This window comes from Lactuca sativa, chromosome 6, assembly GCF_002870075.4.
Source record: "Lactuca sativa cultivar Salinas chromosome 6, Lsat_Salinas_v11, whole genome shotgun sequence".
NCBI lineage: Eukaryota > Viridiplantae > Streptophyta > Magnoliopsida > Asterales > Asteraceae > Lactuca > Lactuca sativa.
The window spans coordinates 166295887-166312993 of NC_056628.2; the positions used below are offsets into that span (position 1 = coordinate 166295887).

The window sequence follows — 17107 nt, forward strand, 5'->3', positions numbered from 1 at the left end:
TGAGGACGCAACCTAAGCCTTGATTTGACGCGTCACAGTAAACTACAAAATCTTCCGTTCCTTCAGGTAGAGATAATACAGGAGCGCTGCAAAGAGCTTGCTTCAAGGTTCGAAACGCAATCTCTTGTCGGTCTGTCCACTTGAATGGCACGCCCTTTTGCGTAAGCAAGGTAAGTGGCTTGGCGATCTTTGAGAAGTTTTGGATGAATCTTCTATAGTAGCCTGCTAGGCCTAAGAACTGACGAATTTCTGTGGGCGTAGTCGGAGTTGCCCATCCTTCCACAGCTTTGACCTTAGAGGGATCCACATGAATTCCATCTTGGCTAACTACGTGACCTAGAAAATTCACGCTCCGTAGCCAAAACTCACACTTGGAGAGTTTGGCGTAAAGCCTTTTCCGATCGCAGCGTTTCTAGGACTTGTCGAAGATGTTGGCCATGCTCCTCTTTGCTTCGAGAATAGACGAGGATGTCATCGATAAACACAATGACGAAGTTGTCCAAGAACGGTCGGCAGATTCGGTTCATCAGGTCCATAAATGCGGCGGGTGCATTTGTTAGACCGAAGGGCATTACGACGAATTCGTAATGTCCATAGCGGGTTCGGAAAGCGGTTTTAGGAATATCTTCTTCTCGGACCTTGAGTTGGTGGTATCCGGACCGTAAGTCTATTTTAGAAAAGTAGCTAGCTCCTTGGAGCTGGTCGAATAGATCATCGATTCGCGGGAGTGGGTAGCGGTTTTTAACAGTGAGTTTATTCAACTCTCTGTAATCGATGCACATTCTGAAAGATCCGTCCTTCTTTTTCACAAAGAGCACCGGAGCTCCCCATGGCGAGTAGCTAGGTCGGATAAATCCCTTGTCCAGAAGCTCACTGAGTTGGCTGGATAATTCCTGCATTTCAGCAGGAGCCAGTCGATATGGTGATTTAGCGAGGGGAGTTGCTCCTGGAACGAGGTCGATTCGGAATTCAACCTGTCTCTCTGGGGGTACTCCTGGAAGATCTTCGGGAAACACGTCCGGATATTCACACGCTACCGGAATGTCTTGGATGTTAGTTTCTTCTTTGGTCTTGTCCACTATGTGGGCCAAGAACGCTAAATTGTTCTTTCGCAAGTGTTTTTGCGCTTTGATGCACGAGATGAGGCGGAGATTCGTACTGGGTTTGTCTCCGTAAATTACTAGGGTTTCGTGATTTGGGAGACGAAGGCGAACGGCCTTCTCGTGGCACAAAATCTCAGCATGGTGGGGGCTTAACCAATCCATGCCGATAATCACATCGAAACTCCTAATTGACACTGGCATCAGATCTATTCGAAAGACGTGCTGGTTAAGGGTTAGGGTACATCCAGTGTAGATTTCCCTAGTGGATTCGGTTTTCCCATTGGCCATTTCCACCGTATAGGTTTCATTTAGCTTTTGGGGTTGTTGTTTTAGTAAATGTTTAAACTTTTCGCTTACGAAACTTCGCTCCGCTCCGGTATCAAATAAGATGCATGCATAAGTGTGGTTTAGGAGAAACGTACCGGTCACAACTGCGGGATCTTGAACTGCATCACTCTGACCCATAGTCAGCATTCTTCCTGCTCCTCTGTTTCCGGAGTTGTTGTTGTTGTTAGGGCAATCTCGACGGAAATGTCCCGTCCTTCCACACCCGAAACAGGTGTGGCTAGGCCCTGCGTTGTTGCCGCTGGCATTGGTGTTGTTGGCGTTGCGGTGATAGTTGTTGTTATTCTGGTTGTTTCCCTGACTCTGGTTCTGAGAAGGATAAGTCCTGCAGAACCTTGCAGTGTGTCCCCTTCGGTTGCAACTGGTGCAATGGAACTCCCTACATTCTCCTTGGTGATGGAAACCGCACTTGTTGCATTTGGGATGAGTGCCGGAATAGGGTCTTGGAGTATTTGAAGTAGCTGAGGCTGGAGCATGTGATGTGACTGGCACCGGCGCAGTGACAGCGTGAACTGCCACCGTTTGCTGCTTTTTAGAGGTCTCGGGACCTTGACGCCCCTTCCTCTTGTTGTTCCATCCCTTCTTACCATCGCTCTCCTTCTTCTTCTCAGTCTCTACCGGTTTCTCGCCCTTTTTGTGGTTATGATCATACAGCCTCTTTGCCAATCTCTTCGCACTGTCAAAAGTTTCAGGGTTCGCAGCTATCACATTCCCTTGAATGGGGGATGTCAGTCCCCAAATGAATCGTTCAATCTTCTTCCCCTCTGATGTGATCATTCCCGGGCACAATAGAGATAGTTCACTGAATCTCGATATGTAAGCATCGATGTTCCCGTTCTGCACCGTGAGATTCCACAGTTCCTGCTCCATCTTCTGTATTTCACCTCGGGGGCAGTACTCAGCCGTCAACATCTCTTTCATTTCCGTCCAGGGTATAGAGTTGGCAACAGGGAGTGTCATAGCTTCTATGTGACCATTCCACCAAGTGAGCGCTTGGTCCACAAAAGTGCAGGCCGCGAACTTCACCTTCATCTGCTCGGGGCACTCGCATATCTCGAACACCGACTCTACCTTCTCGATCCATCGCTTTAGAGCGATCACTCCCCCAGTGCCGTTGAAAGTTCGGGGTTTAGCGTTCGCAAAATCCTTGTAGGTGCACGTTTTAGTGAGCCCTTGGTTCGTCCCGTTGTTCGAACTTCCGGAGCCTTGACCATTGCCTCCTCCATTGTTTCCTCGGTGAAGTTGTGCCATAGCTGCCGTGACCGCAGCAGACACGGCTGCCTGGAAAGCAGTGGAGTCAACTTCCGGCGGGGTTGGTTCGGGATTTCCGCGAGTAGCTGGGCGAGGCATCTTTCTGTCATGAAACGGAAAGATGTTGAGTGTGCGTGGTTTCCGTGAGGTTGTGGTCCTACTGACTAGGGGTATGGTACGAACTTAAGAACTTCTATCATTTAGCACACAATCCTAGATTCGCAACACATAGCAAACACGTAAAAGTTCACTAATATTATCCTATGTCTCTTTCACTATTGCAGACTAAACATACGTTCTCTTTTTGGTGCTAGAAGGGTATAGTTTTAGGTTCCCTGGCTATTCCGATCTCATCGAGACGTGTGTTAGTTTTACCTTGGAGAGAATGTAGTTGATCAGGCTACATTCGCCCCTTGGCATCACTAAGAACAGTCCCGAGTTGACCGAGATACCAGCATTATGGTGTTTGATTCAGCGTTAGGTCCTTACTCCTAATGCAGGCAAGTGTATTTTATTTATTTGTTTTGTTCAGAGTTATGTTAGTCCTTCTTTTTGGTTTATAGTTGCATATCAATGTATGGCTCGACATGCTAGTTCACTATAAACAAATCTCTGATACCAACCTGTCACACCCCCGAACCAGACGGCGGAAACGTCCGGGGGCTGTCGTGACTCAATTGAATACCATAACATTGAATATATATGAAACAAAACAACATTCGTCACCATTCATCAACATAATACAACCAGTAGTGTTTACATGTCATACATTGTTTGAGATATTACATTTCCAAAAATTAATATTGTTTGGTTCATTCAAAAATAAACTGCAACCGTCACTGAGCATGATTTCCCTTGACTCACTGGTTTCCTGAGAATACAAGTATTTTGAAAAACGTCAACATATGAAATGTTGGTGAGTTCATAAGTAGTGTTTGAAATCGAATGTTTATATTGTTTGAAAAACCACCAGAAAATCCGATATTTTCTGAAAAGAAAAGCTTTCAAAAACGTTTGTGAAGATCCATAGGTATGCTTGTTTGTTTCTATACTTGCAAAAATTATTCATTTAAGATGTATGCGTTTAAAATCTGTATGTGATAAAAACCCTAGGGAAACCCGATGTTCCCCTAGTTCTTTTGAAATCCATTGAGTTGCGTTGAAACCATTACAAAAATAGTAGTATCGGTCCCAAGCGACGTTGGAAGGTTCTCGAGCATTGATTATTTACTACAAACCCGCATTACACAAATGCCCGGTTTATAGATATACCAACGATTCCCGAAGGCGTCGTCAGTACTAATCACGTTATCCAATCGCCCGGACTATGAGTAGTCCCACATCCGAAGAGAAAGAGGTCACGAAGACCCCGGTAACTCTATTAACCGGCTGGGGAAATATGTGTGCGAGGGGTCCCCGACCCGCCTCGTAAAATGTGTAGACTTTTCTAGCAACACCATGGCCCTTGGGGTCCAATGGTACAAGCCATTGAAAGTCACCCTACGTTGTGCCAAGTCGGTAAAACTCAACACTTCGTAGTAAAAAAAATGTCTTCGGGCCTTAAGATCAGGTCATTGGGCTAGCTAGGCCCAACAAACAAGATTTTACACTTTTGGGGCCCGAAGATGGTGCGTAGACGTCTGTGCACACTCGTATGTATGTGTATTACCAATCGTTATTTGTATGTATCAAAGAGTTAGTAGTTGTAGATTTCCATTGGCTCGAGACCGAGCCAATTCGTTTAGCAACGACTTGTGGTATTGTAATGAGTTGTATTTCGTTGGTAGTCGAGGTATCGTTATTTGATCAAATTGTACATAATGAATCAGCCTTGAAATATTTCTGTTTTCAGCCCCTCATTATTTGTAAAATTTACATTTTCAACCCTTTTATTTAAATATTTCCCGGTTTGGTCCTTAAACTATTTTTCTTGACATTTTAACACCAAAAATTATTGAAATTAATATTTTCCAGCATATTTTTCAAAGAAAACAGTTTAAGTCCCTGAAAATGCAGTTTTTTTCTCGGTTTTAGCCCATCTTTTCGCAATTTTGACAATTTTGGCCCAAAATGGAAAATTTTTGCAACTTTGGTCCTTTTTAAATTTAAAAAGCATTTTAAACCTTTGAAAAGGGTTTGGGACACTTATAGTCCACTGTTTTACAGAAAGTTACAGTTTTGGCCCTCCAAAACAGAAAAATTTGCATAATGGGCCTTATTGGGCCGAAATTTGCATATTTAGCCCAATAGGCTTGAAATTTATGTTTTTAATCCACCAATTGAATAGAATTCCAGAAATAGCTTTATTGAAACTGTTTTGACACATTTCAACCATCAGAATCTGTAAAATGTCATTTTGGGCCCTTAATTTTGTATTTTTCACATTTTTGGCCCAAAATATGTGTTTTTAGCTTAAAGAAAATTGTTGCTAACCACTTGGCTATTTATCTAGTACCACTTATTATGTAGGAACATATTTGAAGCTAATATCATAAAACATGAGTTATATCTCGGTTTTGAGGGGTTTAATGGCTAGATCCAACATTAAAACACATAAAAGCATACATATAAGCATGGAAATCATACAAGGCATACAAATACATATAGATCTACACTTTCACTTGTATTCCCCCCCACAAAAACTCTTAAAAACAGAAAATAGGGGTATGAATCTCACCTTGAGTGGGTAGTTTCGGTTCTTGAAGAAAAATTGGAAGAAATGAAGTGATTTTTGGCCCTTGCACTCCTTGATGAACTCTTCGAGATTAGGAGGGTTTCTAGGGTGCAAGATCACGGGTTTTACATGGATTAGGAAGAGATTTTGATAACAAAAGAATTTAAACCATAGATCTATGAATAATCTTACCTTAGATGATGATTTACTTGCAAAATCCTCTTGGAAAGTCCCTAAATTTCGAGATCTTTGGAGAGGGGAGGAAAGGAGAGTTCTTTGAGTGTTCTAGAGAGAAGGTTGAGATATTTGGTGTGTGTGATGATGCTTGGCCGAGAGCAAGAAGGGAGGAGAGAAAGAAATGACTCTTGAAGTGATACATGCATGGGTGTATGTGATTTGTGCCTAGAAATCCATTAGGTAATAGTGAGGTGGCAACCAAAGTCAACCTCCCTTGGATTTGGGCCTTGGGCCGAGAATATGAAGGGGAAAGAGGAAAAATTTGGGCTTTTGCCCCTAAGCCCAACATTAGGGGTAGTTTAGGGTGTGTTTTGAGTCTAAGGAGTGTGGTAGGATTTTTTTTTTTTTTTATGTTTTTCTTGAACTAGTTTTAGGTTATTCATGTACTTAGGCTTTTAATTTATTTAATTCTAGGCCCAACATGACCTAAAATGTTAAAATAAATAAGTGTGGGTCCAATTAGAGCCCAATTAGGGTTCTAAGCCCATGATAGTCTAATTGGAAGCTTATTGGCCCATTTGGATCCAATAAGGAAGTTCTAGTCTAAATTAGACTTAATACGAACTTCTAGGGTCTCCAATTGGTTGATGCCTATTTATATTACTTGTATCTTGTATTTGATTGAAGTTTTTGATTCACATTAGGTTGAATGCATAGATTACATAGCTTAAAATTTACAGTTGTGACATTAAGGGACTCCAAAGGTTCATAAAAATGACAGCTTTGTAGACATGCATACCCCATGCATATCACCCACCCAATCTAGATCAAAAAGCAAGAAAATTACCTAATTCTCTTGCAAGGCTTAAAAACTACATCCAAATCTTAGATCCAATAGACGTGCTACTCTAGGGACTCAGGAGAACCATAAAGTTGTCAACTGTATTCCATCTATTTACTCAGATCAAAACCATGAATCAAAAAGGACTAAAACAAATTACATCTAAGAGTATAAACCATATATACAGAAGCTTGAATCCTTACAAATGGTCCAGAAGGTAATATCAAAGATGAGAAGTTGTTGCTTGCTTGATCTTTGCACCAAAACCACCAAAATGAGTTGAGAACCACCAAGAAGGATTAGGGTTCGGGTTTCTGAGGTTTGAGAGTGATGGAGGCTGATAATGAACCCTAAATTCGATTTAATGCGGTTACAATACGAGGGAGACCCTAAAATATCATAGGCTTGGGTTGCATTCATTCTCATCACGTCTTGACATGCTTCCCAGATACGTGCTTCCCATTTAACTCGTCTCGTCTTGACCTCTCTATGGTCACATCGTGACACCCGATTTTCCCCCAAAACCATGTTTTTGACTCCTCAATACCTTAAACCAATCCATTATGGAAAACAGGTGTTACATTTCTCGTCCACTTAAATTAGATTTTGTCCTGAAAATTAGTTCTTGCTCCCACTCTCAAACATTCTTTGAACCCCTTGTGGGTCCTCCAAACCTTACTCCTTCAATGCATGCTGAGATCAATTGAATGCTAGCATCTACAACCATCACCAACAATGGTTCCAAACTAGGGTTATAAGCCAATCCGAGCATAGACTCCAAGGTCTGAATCAAATCTATTGTAGCATCTCTTGAACAATCAACCATCTCCCAACAATTCTACCAACAATAATTTTTAGTGAGACTACACGACCTGAGAAAAATGCTTCACACGAAATCCTTAAACCACAACGAGAAGAACCCACTCCTTTGTCCATAACCTGCAGATGCTGAAGTCATACACAACCTTCAGGTAGACAGAGCCACCCTATTTGTCATCCATGTTGGCCAAAACTTACATACCTGATCCGACCAAGACCTCATTACCTTGCGCCAGCCATCAAATAACTAGAAGAAAGAACCTACAACCTATGCCATAGCCAACAACCTCGCACACTGACGTACCAATGAAAATTATAGCAAAAGCTTGGCAGAATAGGCTAAAATATCCTTCACGTCAACTATGCTGACCAAAAATCTGCAGATTTGACTAGTCTGATATTTTCTCGGCTAGACACCATCATATGGGAAAAATAGAACATGGAACCCATGACCGACCACCGTCATTGCTAACCCTAATATATACGCATTGACGAAATTTGAACAAAAACCAATTGATCACATACTAAAGTAGACCATGTACTCACCCGGATCAAACAACTCTGCTATCTACTAAACCCACTCGGGCTTACCCCTAATATACCAACCACTAACAACACTTGGGCTAACCCCTAATCCGCTAGCCACTAACAGCACTTGGGCTTACCCCCGATCCGCTAACCACTATTAGCACTCATAGCCTAACATAAGTGCACATCGAACATGTCAGACTTAACTAACCTTATCATTCCTTTGGTTTGTGACTCAGACTTCCAGGTCCCAATCAAATAAGAATAAACAGGGAAGTCCTCCTCACAACCCTCAACTTGGGCTCCTAACACCGTAGAACCCTAAACCACGAAGACACCCTACGAAATGCTAACACAACCTTAATTAAGATAATTTGAAAGGAAATTCAACAATTAGAGATGACCCATAATGCAGAAATAGGAGAATTGAACAATTACGTGAAAGTCTTGAACTTGCGTAATCTAGCTAAAAATTACATTCCGGGAGAAATTCTTCTTGCTACAAAATATATACTCTCCTTAAATGGACTATATGAATCATCTGAATGCAACACAAATGAGATTAAAGCTCGCTCTCGAACCAACTGAAGTACTGCTTATTCATTCCTAAGGGAAATAATCGAAATGGAAAAGACATCCCTGAGTATAAGACATCCTAACAATGCAATCCACCGAGGACCTCAAAATACTACAAAAGCGTACATAGGACATTTTCCACACAGAAGGAAACTAGCAAAAGCAAAAATCAATTCATGAATGCAAGACATGAGTAAAATAAATGGAAAACACACCCGCAGCCAATATGGTCGCTACACATAGATCCTCTGTAATAAACTGGTAGGCTCTTTCGCCCGCCCTAGGCACCTTATCCCTCCCCTGGTGTCCAACTGGCATCTGCCAAGATAAAGGTGTAGGATTCTATATTTCATCGAATTTGAGAAAGCAGAAAGAAGCTTTGATGTGGCCCTCCTGATCACAATTGAAACAAACCCACTTGCTCTGCCTATAATCCCTGCCGAAATGTCCCTCCTTTCCACACATGCGGCATGAAAAATATCAACAGCATCCATCATGAAACTTCCCACACCTATCACACCTGAAACTCTTCACCTTAACTGTTCTTGAAATCAAGTCATCGGACTTGAACTGCTTGGCCGCCGGCTGAAACTGCCTTGAAGTTGTCCTCTCCTCCTTCCTTTGGATCTCCAACTCAATCTCCCTCCTCCTGGTGCTTGACTGCAACTCGGTCAAGGTCCAGTATGATTGATTCGATACGAACTCTCAAATAACTTTCTTGATCATACTCAAGTATCGAGACATTTGCACCTGCTCTCAAGTGGCATAATCTAGGCAGAAAAGGCCTCTCTCTGTAAACAACTTAGTAATCTCCATCACCGACTCAGTCATCTACTCGAGCGACAGGTACTCATGTTCTAGTCACTCTCGCTCCACAAGTGGAACATAATCTACTCAAAACATCTCCAAAAACTGATTCCAAGTCACTACAGCTCGCTTTTTATGCGAAAAGCTTTGGCTCACAAATCCTACATACCCTAATGAAGAAGATTCAACAAAAATTTCAACTTCTGGTCCTCAAGACACAAACACGTGTAGAAACATCCCTCCGCATCATATATCCTTCTCAAAGCGATAATCGGGTCCTTGTCATCCCTGAACTCTAGAGACTTCGTATTACTGAGCTCCCGTACATCATGACCCTGCCTTTCTAAAGTCCTACAACGTGAGCGACTACATTGGCTATGGTAGAGACATCCTGCGTGATTGCGCCATAGCGCCTATCAAAATCCTCAATCAAGATGGTGTTAAATAACCCAAACAACTTTGGAATCACCTCCCTAATCGCCATCACAACTTCGACAACAATGATCCCATCATGGATCTTCTCATCACTCGGACTCGTCCTCACGATGCAAAAACTACTTGATCCCAATGCTCTGATAGCCATCATACTGAAATATATATAATGGAAAAGTTTAAGCATTAAAACACAGTGCTCAAAACACTATGCATCTACCTATTAGGTCCTTAGTAGCCTCAAGATTCATTTTAACTCTCATACGGATCATGAGCTTTCAGTAGTAAGGGCACATACTACTTTCCACACCTATCCGTAGTCAACCTAGATTTCATCTGAAGGTCCTAAGTCACTGCATTAGAATACCTCTAGGTGTACTAACACCCATATACTCCTAAGAACAACAACTAAATTCCTAGGCACTCCTCCTAGGACTGTCCTTAATCACACTTTTGCATGCTGGTTGCCTTGTGTATGATAGTCGTAAAAAATATAGGATCATATAGGATGTCGAATAAATGACTCTACTCTAAGCCCATAATCAGACAAGAAACAAAAAATAAGGCTAAGTCAATCATTCTAAGGCTATGTAATCCTAATTGTATACAACTATACAACATACACCTAGCAATTCACATAAACAAATAGCATATACCAAGCAATTACCTAGACCATAAAGCATTACATTACTCAGGTAATACTATCATACAGTTCTTGAAAGAATCCCTAGCCTATCCACTAGGATGCATTTCTAACAATTCACAAATTAGCAAGTTCAAATTCAACATATATAACAAGTATGGGTATTTTGGGAATCACTTTCCTGTTCGGGCTCTGGCTGACTGTACACATGACATCTTCTTATAAAACCAAGGTTAAGTCAGAGGTCCATGTTCCCGACCATAAGACAATAATCAGACAAGAAGATAACAAGAGACAGAGTGTAACATCTAGTGAATTAGAAGATTCATATGGCATGCATACGCTTGAATCACTTAAGTATGGAAGTTTTTCAAGCCTAGAAGACTTAATTGCTAGATTGGTTTTGGAGGCAAGGCTCGAACGTGAGGCGTTCATATCTTGAACACTCAGCTTTTGGTGCATGAAGTGGGATGTGGAGGCCAAGACAAACGCGGTGCGTTCCAGGGAGGAATGCAGGGTGTTCGCCGTATGCACTCAAAAACCCTAAATGAGCACTATTTAAACAACTTAAGAACCAAGGAACTTCATTCTCTCAGCATCCACTGTACCTTAAGACTCTCTTTGAAACCCCAACCCTAATTGTGAGTGTGTGAGCTTGGAAGACCATCTTTGAGTGTATTTTGATGTTCTTGAAGAAGAGTGATCACCTTGGAGTCTCACCCATCAAGGAAGAGCTTTTGGATCCATGTTCTCCGGCTCATTTGCAAGCTACAACAGGTATAAAGTTTCTATCTTGCTATCTTATAACTTAAGATCTAGAATAGGGCTTGTTTTGTGCTTCTTATGGTCATGTGGATGCTCTTTGGGGGGTTTGAGCCGCTCCAAGAGCCTAGGATTGAAGATCCTCACGTTTCTGAGTTGTTAGAGTCATAAAAATGGTAACTTGATGGTTGAGGACCAACTATGCAAAGGTTTTGGGTCATCGTTTATGGATTGGAAGCTTTAATGGATTTTTGGCTACTTTTGGGCCATCCAAAGGTGCCAAGTCAAGGACTTTATGGATTAAGACTCTAATAGGAAGCTATTTTTAAGATTTGAGCTTTAGACTTAAAGTATTAAGACATAAATGTGATTTTTGGTCCTTGGTCGGGAACGCAATACATTCATCTTGGGAACGTTGTCCGTTCTGGCGTCAAGTCACGATCAACGGCCATGCAATGAACGCCCAACATTCCACAAGGGAACACCCAACATTCGGTCCAACATTGGGCTTCTTAGGATTGTTCATATTGGGCTTTGGACTTGGATTGGAGTTTTCACGTGTTGGGCTTTTTGTTCAAAAAGTTCTTAGAGTTTTGGACTTTTATTTAGACATGTCTAGTTGGGCCAAGATTTTGTATTAGGCCTTGGTAGGCCCAATGGTTTTGGACTTTAGTGGGCCCAATAGGCTTGGTCCTTGGGCAATCGGAGAATTATTATTGGACCAGGAATCGTTGGGATTTTAGGTAAGGCCCACACGTGGTTGGGCCTAATTTAGAAAATTGGGCCATTAGTGGGCTTGGGAAGTCCACCTAGTATTGGGCCTTTCATGTTATGGTTTTGAGCTTTAGGCATGGACCAAATTAGATCAGGGGTAAAATGGTCATTTTAACCAAAGAAGGATTATTGGGTCTTGACTAAGTGTTATTTTGGTATTGATAGCTTGCGGAGTCGAAGGATCAGTAGTTTGGGGATTTGCTAGTTAGCAGCCAGAGGATTATTCGGGGGACTTCAGCAGTGTGAGGTGAGTTTCCTCTTGTTTGAACGGGTCGAAGGCACCAATGTCGGCCCGTATATATATATATATATATATATATATATATATATATATATATATATATATATATATATATATGTTCATATGTTTTTCGGATTACGATCCGATGCCGGGCGATGCCTATGCTTGAGGTCTTTGTCATTCTTGCATGTGTCGGTATTTGTATGTTTCCGAATTATGATCTGATGTTGGGTGGTTCCCGAGGAATATTTATATGTATGCTTTTCGGACTAAGGTTCGATGTCGGGCGGGGCCCGAGGAATGTTTATATGTGTGTTTCCGGACTATGGTTCGATTTTGGGTGGTACCCGATGACTATGTGCATGTTAGATTATACTTGTTGTCTATGTGATACTTGTATGTGCCTTGTAGGGAGGTGAGTGTGGGCGGGGTCCTGTAACAGCCCGGAATCTTAGGTATTATTAAAATTATGTTTTTGGGGTGATTTAAGAGGGGACTCGGCGAGTTGGAGCCTAGACTCGCCGAGTAGGATCGCGGACTTGGTCGCGGGTCCGCGACTGGACTCGACGAGTCCAGATATGGACTCGGCGAGTCGACGCTGTTCAGCAGAAACCCTAACCGTTCAGTTTGGATCGTATTTAACGCCTCTTAGGCCGTCATTTTCAGTCTTTTGGTCGATTGAGAGGAACCCTAATCGCTGTGGACGCCTAGAGCAGGAGAGAAAGCTTTGGAACTTGGAAGAATTGGTTAGGCAAGAAGAAGAGGGATTTGGCTAAGGAATATCAAGGAGGATTGAGTCCTGAGATTTGGGGGACACAGAGAGTGCGTTTTCAGGTAATACTCGGACCAAATCTGTTATTTTGATGTGTATGTGAGTTTAGGGTTTATGAAACCCATTTAGTGATTAGATGGGTTATTATGTTATTACCCAAACGCTTTTACCCCAGTAATGAGATGTTTAGACGTCCAGAGGGTCCCATGGTTGTATACCTTGGGGCCATACGTAATTCAGGAAGCAGTTACTCGTCTGCATGGCATGGACTCGCCGAGTTGTTCTTCAGACTCGGCGAGTGGAGTCGGGGTGGCCCCGCGATTCTTCCAGGAGTAACTCGTCGGGTCGAGGAGGGTACTCGACGAGTAGATAAGGAATCTCAGAAAGTTGGAAGACGTCTAGACTCGCCGAGTCGCCATGGTACTCGCCGAGTCCGGTTGAGTTGACCGTTGACCGTTGACCAGAGTTGACCTAAGTCTGACTTCTTAGGGATAGTCACACTTAGAAGAGATAAGTATTAATGAGTTACGTAATGTTATAGGGAGGTTGTAGCTCGTCGGTTGTGCACGAGTCACTTCAGGAGTTGCTAGCTTTCAGCATATACGAGGTGAGTCTTCTCACTATACTGTACCCGGAAGGGTTTGACTGTGTGACCGAAAGGTCGAATATGTTATGTGATATGTATGCTATATGTGGTAAGTTAATTGTTAGATGTGCTATGTATGATATGTGGGCCGGAAGGCAATATGTTATGGGCCGGAAGGCGATTATGTTATGGGCCGGAAGGCGTTGTATTGAGGACCGGAAGGTCAGGGCCTGGAAAGGCGTATGTGTGTAAGTGTATATTGGGGAACTCACTAAGCATTTATGCTTACAGTTGTTGTGCATGTATTTCAGGTACTAGCGAGGACCGTGGGAAGGCGCCGGCATGATCGATACACACTGAAGATTGTTTTAGGATCTTGGGAGTTTGAATAATTGTATTGACCGAATAATTAAACTATTTATGCCTTGTTTTTAATGGAAACAATTATGTTTTAAAAATGAAAAATTTGTTTGAAAAATTTGAGTTGTTACAGGTCCCGTATCTCATCACTAGCTAAGTGTGGACATGGTTCCATATCTCACCATTAGCAGAGCAAATGAGGGGCCTATGTTAGGCGAGGCCTTAGGACTGGTGCGGTTAGGATTGTGTATGATTCTTTATGTGCTAGCATGATTATATGATATTGTTAGTATGTGTATAGCAGGCGAGGCCCAGTGACATGTGGAGCCTGGAAGAAACAAAGTTGTGTACCGAGCGGGGATTGATGCCAGACAGGGCCTGGTGTCGGGTGGGGCCCAAGGAAGGGGCGGGGGCCCAGTATATGTGCTTATGTGTATGGTATGTGGTAGTATGGAGAACTTACTAAGCTTCATGCTTACAGTTCTCAGTTTTGGTTTGAAGTACTTCTGGTAGCAAAGGGAAGAGCTCGGGATGATTGCATTGCACACACCCTGATGTTTAGAATGGGATGTTTACTATGATGTTTGATTTGGAAACTCTGAAAATAATGTTTTTAAATACTTTGACTCATGTTTTGATGGAATGGGTTGATAGCTATGGTTTTATTTAATGATTTTAAAACGAAATTTTTGGTCATGAATTTTATGAGTGTTATAAGTTGGTATGAGAGTCTTAGTTTGAGGGATTCGGTCACACTCTCGGGTGTGTTTGAACTCGAACGAAGGACTTGGTATAAAAGTTTTCAAAAGAAAACAATTTTTATAAAAAAAGGATTTTGAAAAGAGAAAAGGGTGTGGTGCATCAAATCAGCCGAGCTCAAGTAAGTTCTCCCAAATTACCCATATGTGTTTGTTATGATATGATATGATTATGAGCACTACATGCTAGATTAGGGCTAAGGATCTAGGAAGGACGTCGTGTATGCCTTTTGTATGTGTATGAGAACTGCATGCTAGATTAGGGATAAGGATCTTGGAAGGATGCCTTATATGCCTGATGTATGAGCTTATTAAACTGGATGTTAGTACTGATTAGGCAGTAGTATGATGGCCTGATTAGGATATGATTACTTTTGTTTACTCAATGCCCGAATGCTGCTTGCTTTGTGCTTTTAGGAGTTCTAGTTATCCTTAACTAACTAGTAAACGAATACACTAAGTTATATATTACGAGGACAAAATAATTTCAGAAGTATGGGTTAAACCCTATTTCACACCTCTCGTTTAAGTCTAACCATTGTAGGGATAGACCTCTCATTCAAAGAATTATCTGGTCTTAGTAATATATAATGATATTCACGAGCTAGTTAGGGAAAGGTAGTAGGGACTTCTTATGCTACTAATGGCGGAGAGTGGGTAGGAGATTACCCTAAGGCAAGCCTAGGATGAGATTAGTGTTGGGAGTAGTAATAGTGAAAGGAACTTGGTGGAGTCAAGGAAATTCATGAGGAAAGTACAGATAGATGTGGAAGGTAGTATGGGCCCGTACTACTGAAAGCAGAGGATCCATACTCGAGTCAAGGAGAGATGAGATGAACCCAGGGAACCTGTAGTGTGTGATCTCTTGAGTTATGATGAGTATTCGGATGTTTGTTATGGTGTATTTTAAGTATGGTGACGCTACGCACTAGACCAGTTGGAAGCTCTGCCGCCGGCGAGGGATCAGGCTCGGAATCTAGAGTCGGGCAGCTCGATGATCAGCTGAGGGAGTTCATTTCATCTGAGATTACGCGTAGTATAATTGACCAGATCCTGTGATCTTCGGTACGGTCAAGGAGGACATTTTGGAGATTCTTGATGAGAGGTTGGGAGCATTCCGCACTGAGATGGAGACCATGATGGGGGCGCTCACATTGACATTCTGGGAGTTCAAAGCTTGTGGAGCTCCAGACAATCATGGGGCTAAGGACCCCACTGGTAGCAATTTGTTGTTGACAGATGTCAACAACGCTTTATGTACCATCCTTTGTCCCGAGGGGGACAAGGTCCGACTTGCTTCCTACCTCGTGAAGGACAGGGTAAATGATTGTTGGGAGGAGAATTGGCATGCTATTAGAGATGATTCCGCTATTGATGCAATGACATGGAGTGACTTCTCGACCAAGTTTAGGGCCAAGTTTGCACCAGTGATTGAGGTGCAGCAGCTAGCACGGGAGTTCCAGGACCTCCAATAGACTACGGAGATGGTGGCTGAGATCACCGCCAAGTTCAGGGAGAGGTACCTTCTTGTCCTGCAATATGTAGCGGACGAGGAGATGAAAAAGGCCAAATATCACGAGATGCTGAGGAGCGGCATCATGCAGTTTGTGAGCCGGTCCAGCTACAAGACGCTGGAGGATCTGATCGCTCGAGCCAGGGAGAGGGATATCAACTTGGAGGTGAAATGGAAGAGAAAGACAGGGTTCATACATCCGTGTGATCGGGCAAGAGGCCCAAGGTATTGAATTCTTGATTGAGGGGTCATTAGAACTGTAGCTGTTGTGGCAAGTGCGGTAGGACACACGAGGGTGCATGTAGGAGTGGCAGTGGTGGTGATTCTAGTTGCTTCAAGTGCGGCCGGATTGGACATTATAGCAGGGATTGCACTGGTACCACAACTTAGGGATCAGACATGATCTGCTTTCATTAAAGTTAGTGGGTCCATAAGAAGACCCAATGTCCAAGTTTTCCTGCAGTGCGACAGGTGATGGCACCTGCCCCTGCGACATTCAAGATCACTGACGGCCGACAGGGTCGGGCAGATGCACCTGCAGTGAGGAGCATGGCTTTCCAGCTGACTACAGGGGAGGCACGAGCAGCTTCCGATGTTGCAGGTGTGTATCTTTTGCTTTCCTATTAGTTTTTATTTATGATTTTATTGCTATTGTGTTGCATCGGTACGAGTAAGTGTATCCTAGAGTTATATTTTTTGGCTATGTTTGGGTTATATGCCATCTGCATACCATGAAACTTAGAGTAGTGGTTCGAGATCGTCTCCTTATATAGTGGGTTCCCAGGATGCGGTAGCTGTAGCAAGTGTGATTGGAACTCAGAAGGTAGTCTGTTAGTCTTCAAGAGTTGTACTACTTTAGTATTGGTTAGTTTGGGAACACTAATAGTTATAAGCATTGGTTTTCAGCAGATTGGTCATTGGATGGTAAGAAGGACTGGGAATCCTTCCAGTCTTGTGTGCTATAAGATGTTAGTTGAATCAAAGTGGGGGAGAATCGTTCAGGTATCCAGGAACAAAAGTAGGTGCGAAACTAGGATGAATTCGCATTCCCGCTGGGGAGTTTGGGAAACTTCCCAACGTTGGGTTCGCTCCTTCTTGGTGTTTGATAGTTGGTACTGGGAAACCAGATTGGGGAATTCTCATCA

At 42.7% G+C, this 17107-nt stretch overlaps 1 long non-coding RNA gene across 1 annotated transcript; it reads left to right on the plus strand.

The window, feature by feature from the left end:
* Window positions 1-12602: 12602 nt before the first annotated feature.
* Window positions 12603-13809, plus strand: LOC128126657 (uncharacterized). Its single transcript, XR_008224628.1, has 3 exons — window positions 12603-12807; window positions 13287-13352; window positions 13643-13809. It is a non-coding gene; the product is annotated as an uncharacterized LOC128126657 (long non-coding RNA).
* The last annotated feature ends 3298 nt before the right edge of the window (window positions 13810-17107 follow it).